The 274-nt window shown below is 40.1% G+C and overlaps 1 protein-coding gene across 1 annotated transcript in view; it reads right to left on the bottom strand.

Moving 5' to 3' along the window:
- Nucleotides 1-65: 65 nt before the first annotated feature.
- Nucleotides 66-274, bottom strand: part of LOC119594580 (aquaporin-3-like) — a gene marked incomplete in the record, with an annotated part of 105,156 nt that continues 104,947 nt past the window's right edge. Inside the window, 1 exon segment of the mRNA XM_037943617.1 lies at nt 66-274.

Genomic DNA, 274 nt, shown 5'->3' with positions numbered 1-274 from the left:
ACACACATACATCGTATATCCGTATATCCATCTCATATAGAATATATCAAATAAACTTTCTTTTCTTAAACTCAGAAGGAGGGAATGCAAACAGGTATTCCCAAGCAACAACACCTGGAGAAGTGTGTATTCGGAAATCATTCTTATAAACCTAAACAACTATAATAACGTGTGCGAGATAACATAAGCATGGTGTACAGTACATAATGTGCCGAGCCTTGCCTTCGCGACCAGAACGCCTTGGCTGGGAGAATCGTGACGGAATTCCCATGTA

The sequence above is a fragment of the Penaeus monodon genome, chromosome 34, assembly GCF_015228065.2.
Source record: "Penaeus monodon isolate SGIC_2016 chromosome 34, NSTDA_Pmon_1, whole genome shotgun sequence".
Classification (NCBI taxonomy): domain Eukaryota; kingdom Metazoa; phylum Arthropoda; class Malacostraca; order Decapoda; family Penaeidae; genus Penaeus; species Penaeus monodon.
Note: the sequence above shows the minus strand (reverse complement) of the source record. Positions and strands in the feature narration are given on the sequence as shown.